We start from the raw sequence: 14,561 nt of genomic DNA on the forward strand, positions 1-14,561 counted from the left end.
AAAAAGGTACTTCATACACTGCTGGTGGAAACAGAAATTGCTATACCATTTAGCAAGCAATCTGGAAATATCCATCCAAATTCAAAACTACCATCATTGATGAAGTCATCTCATGCCCATAGGACCACAGCACTGTTTGGAGTAAAATCATTCAATAGGTTATGCCATGGTCAACTAAGGAATAGTATGCAGTCATGAAAAAGAAAGAACGGAGGAATTTCAACAATGTATCCTGTGAAGTGAGAAAAAAACAAGATGCAGAGAGGGACATATGATATGATCTGATTTTTATAAGGTAATGACCAAAATCACATGTTTCTGTGCCTATCCATCTATCTACCTAAATGTTTGATATAATTATATGAGTGAAGTGGAGTGAGGCACAGAAGGATGACACACAAGGTTGATAACACTGGCAACATGGGGGAGAGGGGTTAGGGTGGGTGGAAGGAAGGGAGTGGGAGGAAAGAAATAAGTGAAAATGAAAGAAGGTAGCAACCATAAAAACCACATGGATGCCACGATCTCACTTATAGGAAAACATGTGTGTGTGCTCAGGTAAACGTCTATAAACAGAAGATGATGAGATAGTCTGCAAAATGTCAATGGTTTTTATTTCAGGGTGTTGAGATGTTTTTAAATATAATGTTTACTTTACTCCTTATATATATTTTGAAAACTATTTACAACCACCTGTATTGTTTATAGAATCAGAAGAATTCATTGAGAGAGAAATATGAAAAGTCCCATGCAAGGCAATACAGGTCCCCAGAGAGGAAGCAACTAGAGAGAGAAGGCTGCAACGTCAAGCTGGGACCAGACTGGGAAGGCTCTCAGTAACAGGAAAGACAAAAGAACAGCTTATAGGCTGTGTACCAACACAGTAACAACAGGCTGCTGTTTTGGTGGTAGATTATGAGTGATTTTTTTTCTTCTTTTTGCTTTTCTCTATTTTCCAGATTTTCTGCAAAAACCGTATCTTGCTTTCATAATCAGAACAAAAAAATGTATTATTTAAAAAATTATGCCATGAAAGTTTTTAAGTGGGAAGGGTCACTTAATGATTAATGATGAGTGATGTTTTAGGGTATTATGCAGTGGTCCCCAAAGACAGAGATTAAAAGCCATTTATGAAGGAGTAGTATCAGTGAGAGTTGATAATGGCCCCCAATTAAGAGGAAATGGCGGAAATGGAAAGGTACATAGTGGGCCTCAGATGTTTTCTAAATAAAGGGATGAATAAGTGAAACATTGATGAAGAAGAACCGCTAATCTCAATGGCCCTTTGTCAAGTTTATATGGATGCCCGCAAAAACACAGCCAGATGTCAGTCAGCCGATTTAATCCAAAATTACAGAGAACTGTAATTGTACAGAGAGACCAACCCATTGTGAATATCACGTCCCTAAATGCAGCCACATCTTGCAAGCCATGTCAAAGAAAGATACAATACCCAAGGGAAAAGACCAAAGTGGTAGAAACCATAGGCGATAAAGAGAAATTATGTGATACGATGATGTAAAAAGCTTTCCTCCACCCAAAAAAGATAAGTCATTGACAAGCACTGCATCCAACAAACACTGGAATGTTGTAGATCACATAAAAATATTCTCAGGTAACTTCTGGCTTGCATTCATTTTATACTATAGCCAACTTAAAAAGTTTCTGACCAGTGTCAGGAGAAATTAATTTAAAATGTTTTATCCAATTGTGGTTTGCTTTTTTCTAAAAGTTGGCACATTCTGAGAAGTTCCCTTCATTCGAAGTATTCCCGAAGAGGATGGGTGGCACCGTGTTTGAGAAGGTGGTAATAGAAGGCTTCCAAAGGACTTCCCAGCTTCAAGAGTCTCTGAGTCAAGAGGAGACATCATGTCAACTGCCAGATTTTGTGCCTTCTCTCTCTCAGATGTTCCAATTGGGGTAGTTTACTAAATAAGCCATGTTTATGTTTTTCTGGCATTCCTGAAGCAGATGTAATATAACTGAAGGCAAACAATTTTAGTAATGCCAATTCATGCACTGCCATCTAATCACCACGTAATCATGAAACTAAAATGTTTACCCAATATCAAAGACCGAGGCAAAGAAACCAAAAGGCATTTTGTAAGACAAAGTACTGGCCGGCACTTCCCATAAAAGGATTTATGGAGGGTTATCCTGAAATGGCTCAAGAGGAAAAGTCGATGGGACTTGGTTTCTAATCACACAGAGAATTGCCCTGCTGTTTTTCCAAATGGTCAGAAAAAACTGGGGAGGGATTGGACAGGTTGTCACAGAGAACCAGGGTCCTCCCGATAGAGTTTCGGGGTGGGCTCATCAGAAAGTAAGCCAGAGCCCAGCCGCCCCCCACCCCGGAAGGTGCCACCCCCTGCTGCCCATTGCTGACCCAGGGCATTTCTCCATCTGCGACCACCTCTGATGGTAAGGGGCATCCTTCCCGTTCTCCAAATGGGTGGTGTGTTCCCTTCCGCCTTCCTGCCTTCTCGGCGGCTACTCCCTGGGTCTCAGTGTGGCTCTTCATCACCCCATAGCCCTCTCTTCCTCCAAGTCTGGCTCAAAGCCCACCTCTCCTCAGTCTGATACCAACCAATTTGGGTCTTTCATTCTATCTGAGTCCCCTCCTGGTTTGTACGCTCAATTAACATGAAATAATTGGCAAGGTTTTTTGTTTTTTGTTTTTTGTTTTTTGCGGTACGCGGGCCTCTCACTGTTGTGGCCTCTCCCATTGCGGAGCACAGGCTCCAGACGCGCAGGCTCAGTGGCCATGGCTCACGGGCCCAGCCGCTCCGCGGCATGTGGGATCCTCCCGGACCGGGGCACGAACCCGCGTCCCCTGCATCGGCAGGTGGACTCTCAACCACTGCACCACCAGGGAAGCCCAACTGGCAAGTTTTTTTAATGGGAAGAGCCCCAGTGCATGATTCCCATTGGATCTCCTAAAACCCTAAATATCCCACAGAGCGGAGAGAGGGACTTCCTCCCTTCCTTTCCTTCCTTCCTTCCCTCTTTTGATGTAGTGTTTATCCTACATTTATTTCATGCAAAGCACCTTTCAAGGTTTCTTCCTGTACTGTTTCACGTAATCTCCTCACAAGCCTCCCTAGAAATCAGGAGCACTCGCCCAGCCCAGCTCCGCTCTTCTCCAGCGTTCCACAGTCTTGTCCTCGGGTCACCGTCTTCTCAGTCCCTTGGTGTCCTGTTTGGTTCTTCTTTCCTCCTCAACCCTACATCCAACCAGCTGCCAATTCTCTAACTCCTCTCTGGCTCCTCCTTTTTTATTCCCCTGCCTTGATATCTCTCCTGAACACCAAAGCCTCTTCATTACCGGTCTCCCTGCAACCAGGTTATCATTCTAACACGAGTGGCTTGATATCACTGCACGAATCCAAAACTTTATGTAATTCCCGTTGTCTGCATGATATAACCCGAGTTCCCTAGTTGGACATTAAAGGACATCCCAACTACTAACATGTATCTTCCAGACACACAGGACTTCTTCTGATTCTCCATACATGCCAAGCAATTGGACTCTTACAGGTTTCTGTTTGTGCCATTCCTGCTCTGTGAAATGGCCTTCACCCAACTCTGTCCTCGGGTAAAATCCTACTTTTCAAACTTAGCTCACATGCCACCTGGCTACCCCAGGTCAAAACTGATTGTTCTTTCTCCTGAACTTTCTTAGACTTCGTTGTTTACAGCTCCAAGGCTGCCTCTAGATATAAAATCCTGGAGGAAAGAGATAGTATCTGTTTGTCTTTGCATTCCAACACCATGGCCCAACCACAACAGTACTCCCTCAGCACAAGCAGGAATGGAGTTACCAGTACTGGGAAGTGAGTTTACTAGCCACCACTGTCTTCCAAGTGTTCCTCGGAATTTCAAGCTAACAAACACTTATGAAGTACCTACTCTATACACAGCACTCTGGCAGGAGCTGCAGAAGCACGCCAGCTAGTGAGCCACGGTGTTTGTAATGTGTCTTTCTAAAGACCTACCTCACCTATTATGCTAAGCCACCGAATACACCATTATATGAAGACATTTCCAGTCTTGAGGGTCAACGGCCATTCATAAGCCTTCCCTCTATCACTGGATGTACTAGAGGTAAGATCCTATGTTTCAAAAGTACCCAAGAAAACAAGGCTCAGAGCTCTCAAAATCGGGGCTGTTCTTTTTTTCCAGGACAGAGAATGGGTTGATATGGAAAATAAAGGCATTTGTCTGTTAGCCGTACTAGTTCTCAAACCCATCATTTACTTTAACTTCAGTTATAACAAGCACTTAAGGCCAGGAAATTAGCTGAGAAAACATGAACGTCTGGGAAAACTAAACATTCTCTTACCTGTGAAGTCATGCTGGTGGAGGAAAGCTCTTGCAAGGGATGATAATTTTTTTATTTGATGACTGGTATTTTGATAGCAGCTGTGCAAAGTTTTCTGAAGAGCTCAAGGTGATCTATGACATAAGGTGACCATATGTCCCTGCCTGTCAGGAAGAGTCCCGGTTTACACCTGTTGTCCCTGCAAAATTATTTATAGTGCCGCCCCCTTCACTCTCATAACTGTCCCCATTTGAATGATAAATTATATGACCATTCTATCTACAAGTGTACTGTCGGACCACAGCGGCCTGTCCATACAAGGTAAGATGGTTTGCTCAAATTCACCAGGGAGCTGATGCCAAGAAAAGGGGCAGAATCCAGGCTTCCTGACACCAAACCCAGGCTCTATCTCAGGGAACATATTTCCTCTAAGTTGTTTCCTCATCAATTAATCACGAAAATCACTTTGGGAAATGGTAAAGATACATAAGTATGGCTTCTGCAAACTAGCACTTACGATTTAGTTGAGGAGACAAAGCACATACACATTCGATAATTAAACAGGGTTAGACAGATTTGTAATCTGGTGCCAATGACATGGTTCAAATGACAATTTCAAAAGGAGTTAGAGAAGGGAAAAAACCCTCGATGGGATGCAGGGAAGGTTTCTGGGAGATGATGGAACTTGAACTGGGTCCTAAAAGGGGAAAAAAAAAAAAAAAGGAAGAAAGGAGAGGGAAAAAGGTATTTTTCTTTGAAAAAAACAAAAAACAAAATTGGGAGAGGAATAAATCACTTAAGTGATTCTATAAGCTCTATTACTTTATAGTCCAGAAGATTTTAAAATGACAAAACCAACACAAATAGCCTATGTGTCCTTCCCAAAATCTCACCATGATTTAAGACACAGCCATCATCAGACTGGGGCGTCTTGCAAGCAGACGAGTGCTGGCTGCTGGATGACAGTGCTCCTCCCTGTGATGTGGTGAGAAAAAAGTGGCCACCTTGACTTCTACCCTCAGCTTTTTCACTAACTGGCCATGTGCCTGCGGGCAAGTGGTTTCATCAGTTCTGAGCCTCAGTTTCCTTAAATAAAATGCTAGGGTTGGATGAAGTGATCTCTAAGAACCTTTCCATCTCTGGTCCTTTGCAGTCAATTCTAGGTTTTAGTTTAGTTTAATTAATCTATTTATTTATTCTAGATTTAGCTCAATAGTGGATGTTGAGCTATTTCCAGCAAAATGGCAAACTTTGGGCTGATGCTTTCCACTACAAAGATACGAAATTCTCAAGAAAAATCACAATGCTGTGCCTAGAGGGAAAGAAGAAAGGGAGAAAAGCATAGGCGCCAGGAATGAAGAAACATTGAAGCCAGAGCTTTCACAAAAAGTTGACTCCATGGGGTCCAAGGGAGTTTCAGACCTCCACAAATGTCCCTGGGGATCTGGGGATAGTGATTAGATTCTAATGCCCATGAAGAGACGTGGCCTTGGTCCTGCATGAGGTGGAGGGAGGGAGGCAGGACGGAGTCCTTTTCCTAAATCGTAAAGTCACCCATCCATGAAGAAGGGACCAAAACACTGCCTGCTGGCCTCAAGATGAAGAGCAGACAAGTGCCTTATATCCAGAGCTTCGGGAGCCTCTGAGAAATCAAAACCCTAAACACAAACCACATTTAGTTGTAGGATCAGAATTTATATTATCTGCATGTGGGGGGGTGGGACAAGCAATGAATAAAATGCCTTTGATCACCAGAATAAACAAATACGTGACCACTACATAGGGACGATTTCACAACTCAGGACTTACAAGATTCCCATAGAAGAGAAATCTCTATGAACATGAACTTGACAACACACACACACACACACACACACACACACACGTAAGGGAATTAACTACCATGAGGGACAGTCATAAAGAGAATTTTTTTTAAAGGTAAAATCTAAGAACTGGAAAAATACTGCAATCTGAAACAGACTACGAAATAAGATTTCTTAAAATTAGTAAAGTGATAAAAGAAAGACTAAAAACCGTAATGAAATAATAGGAGTAAATAAAAAAAGAAAATAGCAGACCTGAAAAAGAACAAAATAGAACTAAAAATAACTCAATGGAAAAGTTAGACAGTAGAGTGACACAAATATAGAATTAGTGAACTGGAAAAAGAGATTTGAGGAAATCAACCAAAATGTAACACAGGACTTCCAAGTAAAAACAGAGAACTGAACACACCATATCTAACACTGGTCTCTCTGAAACCTCACTAAAACTAGAGAAAGTGACCATTTAAAAGACATAAACCCAGAAGGATAAGAAGAACAAGTGAAGGGATAACAGCAATAAGATTTTGAAAGATGGAAAACAGCTGGACAAGTGGTAACAGAACTAGCAGAACAAAAGAGGCAGAATCCTCAACTAGGAATAAGGAAAATTAGGAACCAAGTAGCAGATGCTCAAAAGGTCCAGGAACAGAAGGCACTAGTTACCTTTGGAAATGGGAAGGGAGGGGAAGGGAGGAGTGACTAAAATGAGGAGATGGGATGAAAGCCGTTTAATAACCAGTTATGTCCCTAGACCCCCAGATCCCCTTCTCTTCTCCACCCTTCTGGGCAGCAGCCTCTACCCCAATGGGTAAAACTGGAGGTATGGTCTCTGGAGACAGGGTTCCTGGATTGGGAGACGCCACACATCCAACGAAGCAGAAAATATGTATATTGAATGCTGACCTCTCCAGTCTGATTCCTCACCTCAGCTCTCAGCACTGGAACAGGCAGAGCTTCACCCTCCAGGGGAGAGTTTGGAAGGGTGTTCCCTGGAGAATCTCACCATCTCTGTAGGTTCTTCAGTAGGAGACTTTAGGGGTTGACATTAGGAGTTCCCCAACAAATGGCATTCTCATGTTATTCTATGATAATGCTCAAAGTCAACAAGCCCTGCACATCCTGAGAGCTTCCAATAAACTTATTAGTTCTTCACTCTTAAACATGACCAGACACTCAAGGATTACCAGACATGCAAGGAAAGCCTCTATAGGGAAGACAGTTAAAAAAAAAAATAGAAAAAGGCAACAGGAGGGAAACAGAGGCCATGAATGGAGAAGAAAATTTCAAAAGAGAATAATTTTTTTTTCAGAATGCTGAGAGAATGTCACACACATGAAAACAGAACAGAATGCTTAAAAAAAACCCAACTATTTATAGATGAAAAGAGGAAATTTAAAACAATAACAGAACTGCAAACCCAATAGACAGGTTGGAAATTGAAGTTGAAGAAATTGCCCCAAAAGAGAGCAAACGATAAAGAGATGGAAAACAGGAGAGAAAAATAGGAGGAAATTAGAGGACTGGTCTAGAAAGTACAACACCCACATAATAGGAGTTCTGGAAAGAAAGACAGAAGCTAACAGAAGCACATTCAACAGATTGAAAGAACACACGGATTGCCCAGTACAATAGATGGAAACAGACTCCCGCATAGGAAAGTCATTGTGAAATTTAGACAACTGGGGGAAAGAAAAGATTCTACAAGGCCCCAGGAGAAAGGAAAAAGAAGGTCAGGTACAAAGCGTCAAGAATCAGAACGGTTTTAGCCTTCTAGCAGCAACGCTGACAGGTAGCATACAGTAGGGCAATGGCTTCACCCTTTGGAAGGAAATTTAGTTTTGACCTAGAATTCTGTATACCAGACGGACAAGCCTTCCAGTGAGAAAGAGAAAGACATTTCGGACATTCGAAGTACGAATCTCTCTCTCTTGGATCCATTTTGGAAAGGCTGCTTATAGATTGGGAGCCACAAAAATGTGTAAGTGGAAAAAGAGGAAATTTATGTGATCCAACACAGGACTAAAGACGAGGGGTGATGTAGTGAAGGGAGAGGACTGGACCAGTGGATCAAGACAGACAGATAATGAGGGCCACCACCAGGGCACCAGGCTTTAATTCTGATCCTGCTGGAGGATGTGCTTCCTCAATGGAGCCGATCATGAAAGGGGATTCAGCTCAGAAGAAAGGCCAAGGGAAGTTCTAGAATAACAAGGAAGAGAAATCCCAGCACGACAGCTGTGCAAAAGGCCTGAAGAAAAGTCCAGAAAAAAAGGGATGTTACCAAGAAAAGAAGAACTCATGGATTTCTGATGTGATCGGCCTTGTGGAAACGTGTACAGGGAGACTATGAAAGATATAGGGGAACATCTTTCCCTACAAGGACGAAGAACACTAAGGAAATTAAGAAAAAAAAACAAGACAGGTATTAACATATGATATCACTTATATGTGATCTAAAAAAGGGTACAAATGAACTTAGTTACAAAACACAAGTAGAGTCACAGATGTAGAAACAAACTTGTGGTTACCAGGGGATAAGGGGGGAGGGAGAAATTGGGAGATTGGGATTGACATATACACACTACTATCTATAAACTAGATAACTAATAAGAACCTGCTGTATAGCACAGGGAACTCTACTCACTACTCTGTAATGGCCTATATGGGAAAAGCGTCTAAAAAAAGAGTGGATGTCTGTATATGTATAACGGATTCACTTTGCTGTATACCTGAAACTAACACAACACTGTAAATCAACTATACTCCAATGAAAAAAATTTTTAAAGGCAGATATTAACTTCATAAAAATAAAAAAGTTTAACTGTTAACACTATTTCCATAGGCCAAAGAGTGAAAACACTAACAAATGATTTAACCCAATATTGCAATATAATTATATTGAGAGAAAGGGGTTGGAAAAGCAGCGGATATGGTTATGTAAGAGAGCTAAATCTGTATTTACTATAATAGGAAGTTAAGACATCATGAGTAAAATTGATAAAAGATCACAGCATAGACATTATTTAGCAATGCCAGAAGAAAAAGCTAAAATAGAGACAGTGATGTTCTTTGGGAAGTGGGGGTTAGGGGAAGTAGGATGGGGTAGAATTTGTTCCCATAGAAATTAAGGAACCAGCACGTAAGTAAATATGTATGAGGATGTTTTTATCTACAATGTTTGTGTCAACATAAAACTGAAAATAACCTAAATGTTCATCAATAGTGGAACAGCTGAATAAATTGTAGTATAGCCATACCACGGAACTTACTTAGTTATTTTTTTTAAAAAATAGTTAAATTTGTATTACTTATCTGGAAGATATCCTTAATGTACTATTAAGAGAGATAGTAAGTTGTAAAGTAATGCACAAGGTATTATTGGATTTTTGTGTGCTTATATATGAGCTTGGAGAGACATGTGGAAGGAGGCAGACCAGATGTTAACCTTATATATCTTAGGAGGACAGGAATGGAAAGGGTAGAGGGAGACTGAAAACAAATAGACCACAGAAAAGTAGAGATGTGGGAAATATGAAAACACAGGTTAGCAGACACGAAGAAGAGAAGAACAAGATCTAATAACCTACAACAGAGGACTGAGAAAAAGATAATAAAGAGAGCTGGGAGGAACAATATTCAGAGATTATGACAGTACTTTTCAGAATCAATGACTAACAGGAATCCTTAGATTCAAGAGAGATACTGAATCCCAAACAGGACTGTGGTGAAACTGCAGATCATCAAAGACAGGAACAAAAAGAAGAACAAAGATCTTTTTTTTCACTAAAAAAGAAAAAAAAACCTTCTAAACAAAAGACAGACTGACGCTGACTGCACCTCATCAATACCAGATATTGGAAGACAATTAAGTAATACTTTCAAATGCTGAGGGAAAATATCTCTGTAGAATTCTATACCTAGAAAATTATTACTCAAGACTAAGGGTGAATTAAAGATATTTTCAGATAGAGACTGACAGAGATAGTTTCATATCCCCAAATCCTTGATGAAATAACTACTCAAAGATGTACTTCAGTAAGAAGGAATTTGAACTGAGAAAGGGGGAATGGAATCTAAGAAACAACATCAATAACATTTATTGAGGGCTCACTCTGTACTGTGTACCAGGCACCATTCTAAGTGATTTATAATTAAGTTGGGATTCAGATTAAGGCAGTCTGGTTCTGGATTTCATAGTCTTACCCACAATGTGAATAAAATGACATCTATTTTGATAAATTTTGAGAAGTAGATTTGTAAAAAAATAATTGTATGTGGACAAAACAGATAGAAACAAAATGATAGATGATAATAATATAGCTGACGGTGTCATAACAGAATATGAGAGAGAGAGAGAAACTGGGTTGAAGTGTTCTAAGTAATCTGTATTACATTGGGGAGCAAAGAGATACAGATAACACTAATTTTAGACTCTGTGAATGCAAATATAATTTTTAAGGTTTAAGGGTAACAGCTGAGATGCAGAACAAAACATATACGATACAAATCAAGAGGGAAACAGTAATCATTGTCTTAACAGTAGGACTATATTTTTGTGCTTGGGAGGCAAGATGAAGGAGAAACTTCAACAGGAGAAAGGTAGGGGGAGGCCTGGAGTCTCCAGTAAGAGGCAGGGAGGTCTCTACTGGGCCCATCACAGAATGAGAGGAGAGTCTCAATACATCATTTCCTTTGATTCTCCCCTGGGTTTCCTGAGCTTCTTGAAGTTCTTCAGGATGACATCATATAACACAGCACAAGCTTTGTGGGTCTCCATGATCATCAGTGGGGTCTTGGCACTCTACTTCACTGTGGAAGCCTTCCAGCTTGGTGTGAAGGGTGTTCATCAGCTTGAACACCTTCTTCAAAACTTTTCCCATCTTCAGTCTGAGGTATCTGCAGCTGCAACCAGGTGGTGACCCTGTGGACTGCTCAGTGACATCTGTGGTCCTCAGCTTCAGGCCCTTGCAGGAGGACTTCAAGCCTCTCCTTGCCACTCACTGGGCCACTGGGAGGACCTCTATCTTCATCTTCCCCTTTTGTCTTTTCATCCCTATCCTCCTTCTCCTGCTGTTTCTTCCATTCCTCCTTCTCTGTCTTCTGGACTGAATAGGCACCAAGATGTCCAACAGAGCCTTCAGATAGCTCAGGTTGGCTTCTTGAGAGCTGTTTCCTTCAAAAATTCATCTGGGGCTTCCCTGGTGGCGCAGTGGTTGGGAGTCCGCCTGCCGATGCAGGGGACACGGGTTCGTGCCCCGGTCTGGGAGGATCCCACGTGCCGCGGAGCGGTTGGCCCTGTGAGCCGTGGCCGTTGAGCCTGTGCGTCTGGAGCCTGTGCTCCGCAACAGGAGAGGCCGCAGCGGTGAGAGGCCCACATACCTCAAAAAAAAAAAAAAAAAAAAATTCATCTGACTCAGAAATCTTCCTGGGGAAATAGCTCCTAGGTAGGTTCTGTCTTTTGCCCTGGTCTTTGTGAAACATATCCACATGGGCTTGGGCCCTGGGCATGGCTATGGCTGGGGAGCCTAGTGCCACACAAGGAGCAAGGAGTGGGCATAGGGAAGAGGAAGCAAAATCAACAGGAAAACTCAAGTAATCTAACAGAAGACAGGATAGGAAGAAAAAATAAGTAAAGAAGAAGCACGGCAGATGGAAAGCATTCGGATTCCTCGTGAATTCCAAATATATGACTTTCATAATAAATGTAAATGGCTTAAATTAATCCATTAAAAGGCAGAAATCCTCAGACTGAATTTTGTAAAACTCCAGCTGTTTATAAGAGAGTAGGCTAAAACAAGTCACAGGAAGGATAAACATGAAAAAATGTATTCAAATAATAAGTGTTCCTACAAATAATAAATGCTCAATAAATATTTATTTTAATTGAATGACTCAATAGGATAAAATAGACTTTAAAATAGCCAAAAGCATTTGGGGGGATAAAGAAGATCACTGCTTAGTAATAAAAAGATACATTCACCAGCAATCCTTCCATACACCTAATCACACCGTGTCAAATATATACAACAAAACTGATTTAATTATATGAAGGTAACAAATTCAAAATTATAGTGAGAGATTTTAGCACGTATCTCTATGAAATCAATAGACCAAGCTAAAAAAATAGGACAAATGTAAATAATGCATATTACTAACTTCATCTAATGGATATGAAGAAACCCTCTACACAATAAAGAATAAACATGAATGTTTACAAAAATTAACCAGGTTCTACACCACAGAGCAAGTCTCAACAAATTTCAAAGAAGTGCTAACATTCAGACCACACTCATCAACCAAAATACAATAAAAGTTGAAATCAATAACAAAATCACAGGCCCCAAACCCCAATACATCTTGAAATTTCAAAAATATGCTGTTAAATTATTAAATAAAATCAAAATTAAAGTAACAAAATACTTGGAACTGAACAATAATTAAAACCCTAGATATCAGTAGAAGGAATGTTTAGCATTAAATGCAATATCAGAAAACAAGAAAAAATTTAGATTAAGAAAATAAAAAACAGGGGCCTCCCTGGTGGCGCAGTGGTTAAGAGTCCGCCTGCTGATGCAGGGGATACGGGTTCGTGCCCCGGTCTGGGAGGATCCCATATGCCGCGGAGCAGCTGGGCCCGTGAGCCATGGCCGCTGGGCCTGCGCATCCGGAGCCTGTGCTCCGCAACGGGAGAGGCCACAACAGTGAGAGGCCCGCATACCGCAAAAAGAAAAAAAAATAAAATAAAATAAAATAAAATAAAAAATGAAGCAATAAAGTAAACTCAAAGACAATAGGAGAAAATTCTTTTTCCACAAATGGATAAAGATAAAGTAGTAGGAAGGCAATAATAAAGATAATAACAAATCAATAAAATAAAAACAAAGAAACAATACACATAGGGACAAAACAAATATGGATTCTTTAAAAAGACTAATAAAATAGGTAGATATTCCACAAGAATGAGGAAGAGAAACAAAAGAAGGCACAAATAAACACTATTAGGCATGAAAAGGAGCCATAACTAAAGATTTTTTTTTTAAGCATGAGAATTCGATTCTCTACTTTAAAGCAGTAAAACTAAAAACAGATGAAATGGAAAATCTCCTAGGAAAATATGTTACCAAAATTAACACCAAAAAAACAGAAAAAGAACAAAAGCTCCTGAATGTATTTTTATAAGTTTAGTCTAAAGCTATATTTTAGAAGTAGATAGTACAAAAAAGGAAAGCAATAGGTCAATCTCAGTTAAAAACATCAATGCAAAAATCCTAAATAAAATATTAGCAAACATACACAGCAGTGTAGTGTGTGTATAAATGTATATTTATTTTAAAATATGTTTTTTGATATGATATACCTCAGGTATCATATATATCATAATTGCATGTATCATATTTATCACATGGTAAATATATGGTGTGCATGTGTGTGTTTTGTGTGTGTGTGTGTGTGTGTGTGTGTTTGTGATGACCAGTAAGGTTTATCCCAGAAGCTCAAGGAAGATTCAACATTAGAAAGTCTAACTGTAATTCACCACACTGACAGATTAAGAAGGAAAAACTAATCATCACAATAGATGCAGAAAAAACATTTATCAAATTTAGTACCCATTCACAATTCAAAAGTACAGTAAAATACCTAGCCAACCCAGAATATAAGGAAGTTTTTACTAAGCAGTTTTTACTAAAAATCTATGATAAACCTTAGGAACCTATTTCCTTTAAAGTCAGGAACTAGACAAATATGTTTTTTTCTATCACCACTCCACTCATCATTGTGTGAGATATCTGGCTGCCACAATAAACAAAGGAAAAGGAGTAAGAGAAATAAGGATTTGAAATAGAGAAACAAAAGTAGAATTATGTGCACATAAGACTGTCTACATTGAGAATCCATGAGAAACTATAAACAATTACAAGTCATAAGAGAGTTTGGTAAGAATGCTGGAGATAAGATTAATATACAAATATCCATGGCGTCCTTATCAGCAACAACCAATTAGAAAATGTAATTTTTAAAAGATCCCATCAGCAATAGCAATAAACTCTGACAAACCTAGATTCAATCTAAAGAAAGAGGTGCAAGAGTTAAATGAAAGCAAATTATAAAAGTTCACTGAAAGTCCTAAGACGTAAATAAACAGCGATATATCCCATGCTCAGAGATGAGAAGATTCAACATCAACATCAGTTCCTCCTAAGTTAATACATAAATTGAATGTAATTCATATTAAAGTCCCAGAAAGGTTTTTCATGAACATTTTTAGCTGGTTTTAAAATTCATATGGAAGAATTAAGGTCAAAAAACAGCCAAGACAATATTGAAAAAGTGTAAGATGGACACTTGTCCTACCAGATATCAAGACATTTATTAAAGCCTTATTATTAAGATACAATAGAATTGGTGCAGATATA

General features: G+C 39.8%; 1 protein-coding gene and 1 pseudogene across 1 annotated transcript in view; both read right to left on the bottom strand.

Annotated features, from left to right (window-relative positions):
* BCL2 (BCL2 apoptosis regulator) overlaps nucleotides 1-14,561 on the bottom strand; it is a 183,380-nt gene that overhangs the window by 83,721 nt on the left and 85,098 nt on the right. The window lies entirely within an intron of this gene.
* LOC132503126 (proteasome activator complex subunit 1-like) lies at nucleotides 10,823-11,655 on the bottom strand (annotated as a pseudogene).

This window comes from Mesoplodon densirostris, chromosome 15 (genome assembly GCF_025265405.1).
Source record: "Mesoplodon densirostris isolate mMesDen1 chromosome 15, mMesDen1 primary haplotype, whole genome shotgun sequence".
Taxonomy (NCBI): Eukaryota; Metazoa; Chordata; class Mammalia; order Artiodactyla; family Ziphiidae; genus Mesoplodon; species Mesoplodon densirostris.